The sequence below is a fragment of the Echinops telfairi genome, unplaced genomic scaffold, assembly GCF_000313985.2.
Source record: "Echinops telfairi isolate 266 unplaced genomic scaffold, ASM31398v2 ScPeMD7_7400;HRSCAF=8409, whole genome shotgun sequence".
Taxonomy (NCBI): Eukaryota; Metazoa; Chordata; class Mammalia; order Afrosoricida; family Tenrecidae; genus Echinops; species Echinops telfairi.
In genome coordinates, this window is record NW_022111300.1 from 62,205,215 (window position 1) to 62,207,860 (window position 2,646).

General features: G+C 48.1%; 1 protein-coding gene across 1 annotated transcript in view; it reads left to right on the top strand.

The window, feature by feature from the left end:
- The first annotated feature begins 1,554 nt into the window (after window positions 1-1,554).
- The window catches only part of LOC101663889 (glyoxylate/hydroxypyruvate reductase B-like), a 35,622-nt gene continuing 34,530 nt past the window's right edge, over window positions 1,555-2,646 (top strand). Inside the window, exon 1 of the mRNA XM_004715928.2 lies at window positions 1,555-1,691. The gene's annotated coding sequence lies outside the window, so the exon portion shown is untranslated. The remainder of the gene's footprint in view (window positions 1,692-2,646) is intronic.

Here is a 2,646-nt window from a genome sequence, read left to right on the forward strand (position 1 = left end):
CTCCCCACCCCACTATCATGATCCCAATTCTACCTTACAAATCTGGCTAGACCAGAGGATGTACTGTACACTGGTACAGATAGGAACTGGAAACACAGGGAATCCAGGACAGATGATCCCTTCAGGACCAGTGGTGAGAGTGGTGATACCGTGAGAGTGAGGTAGAAAGGGGGAACCAAATACAGGGATCTACATATAACCTCCCTGGGGGAAGGACAACAAGAAAGTGGGTGAAGGGAGATGTCGGACAGTGTAAGATATGACAATATAATAATTTATATATGATCAAGGTTTCATGATGGAAGGGGGGAGCGGGGAGGGAGGGTGAAAAAAATGAGTAGCTGATGCCAGGGGCTTACATGGAGAGCAAATGTTAGGAGAATGATGAGGGTAATGAATGTACAAATGTGCTTTATACAATTGATATATGTATGGATTGTGATGAGTTGTATGAACCCCTAATAAAATGAATACAGTCTCTTTCTGTGGTTTTGTTCTTGCTTCAGAGACTTGGGTAAAGATTTAAAACTGGGTAACAACTGTTCATTGAGCAGCTGGCCTTCACCAGGTACCCTGCTCCATGACTTGATCTCTCCCACTTTCACAGCCATGTATGCAGTCTGCCTGTTCCCTTCTCATTTACACTTGGGGGAAAAAACATGCTCCTGAGAGACCCACCAAGCTGTCCCATCACACAGACACTGGGAGTAGCTGGGTTCGAACCCAAAACCTGCTCCTCCTGAGGCTGCTGCAGGCGCTCTCTTCTCCTTTCCTGACTTGTCCTCTTCTTTTCGTCCTCTCTCTCCTTCCCACTCTTCTGTCCCTCTTTCTCTTTTCTAAAACATTAAAAAGAAAAACCAAAAAAACATTTACAGACTGCATTTCATTTTTATGTTTCTTTCCATTTTAAAGTGACTGTATTTATTCCTCCCTTGCCTGCACCCTTCCTCCTTTCCTTTAAATGAGATTACTTCTCCTTGTCCTTGTGAATGCAGCCCTGGTGGTGTAGTGGTTACGAGACTGGCTGCAATCCACATGGTTGGGCAGTTGGAAACTACCGGCAACCCTGTGGGAGAAAGACTAGGCTTTGTACTCCCTTCATCAGTTACAGCCTCAGTGGGTCACTATGAGTCAGCCAGGACTTGCTGGCAGGGAGAAGGAGTGAGTCACTCCTGTGGTAAGGACCCCTGGTGGCACTGCTGGATGTGAGCTGGACTGTGAAACATCTCTGCAGGGGAATGCTGAGACTTTCTGCTCCCCTAAAGATTACAGCCTTTGTGCTCGCTTCGGCAGCACATACTCTAGAAAAAAAGGATTACCGCCTCGGAGTCCTCTCTCTGGGCCTCTGGGATGGGATGCTTTGCCTCCCAGCCCCACCCAGGTGGGTTAGGTGATCCCTAATAGGAAGGGACTCCTTCTCTGGTTCCCAGAATCTTGCTTAGTTTTCCTATTGAAGCTCCTTGCAGCTTTGGGATACCTGGACCAACTCCTCCCCTCTGGTCCCTCCCTGCCAGCGATCATTAGATAATCCCTGAGAGATCACTGGGTGAACTTCAGTCTCACTTTCTACTGGAGAGAAGAGGCTGGAATTCATTCTGCTTTACTTTCTGGATCTCATTTTTGCAAAGGCTCTGAAGGAAGAAAACCCTGAATTTAGAATCCAGAGTCTGTTGAAGGCAATTTCAACAAAGGTAATGTTCCATTTTCTCTAATTAAGCAATAGTTTAAGGAGTAGAAAATGCCTCGTGTTGAATCTGTTTCTGCTGCTGAGGTTGAATAGTGTGAGGAGAATGCACACAGCAGCCTGCAGGGTAAATCCTCTGGTTCTGTTTGTTGAAAACAGCTGTCAGTGTTCCAGATCATCCACTTGGTGCACATTTCAGATGGTGAACAGTATACCTGCTTGGTACTGTGCTCCTTCTTGTCCTCCTCTGCCTGCCCACTCGTGTTCCTTTTATCTAGCATGGGACACCTACAGAGCCATGCTTTGTGCTTCTTTAGCTCCTCTGAGGCAGGCGTTTGGGGGCAAGGAGAGGTGCATGTTCCTGTGCCAGCCCCATGGCAGGCATTAAAACCACAGCCTGGTGTCACTGTTCCAGTGTTACGGAGGCTATAACTTGCAAAGGTTAAGGAGGTCATCTATCCTCAGACTGATTATGAGCAGCAGATGCAGTGGCTCTGAGACTTATTGATCCCCACTGAGCACAGGGCACCGCAGGATACCACCATCCCCAAATTCCCTGTCATTGCATTCATGCCTACCCCAAGTGGCCTGGTAGGAGAGGGTGGAACTGCCTCTGTGGGTTTCCGAGACTGGAACTCTTATGGGAGTAGAAAGCCTGATTCTCCGAAGGAGCAGCTGGGGTTTTGAACTGCCAACCTTGCAGTTCACAGCCCAATTCATCCTTCCCACGGTTCTCACCACCGTGCACTGCTGAATAATTCACAAGGGCAATGCTGGAAAGAGCAGACCTGACAGCCCTGTCTTGTGCTCCCAGCCTGGGGCTGGTGGTAGGTACACATCTGGATTCTTGTTGAAAGCAAGGGATTAGAAAGCAAGAGAAGGTATCCTAGAAAGGAGGCCCACCTGGAACCCACCTGGCTCTCAATTGTTGACACCCCACACTGGAAATCTTACTCCTGAAC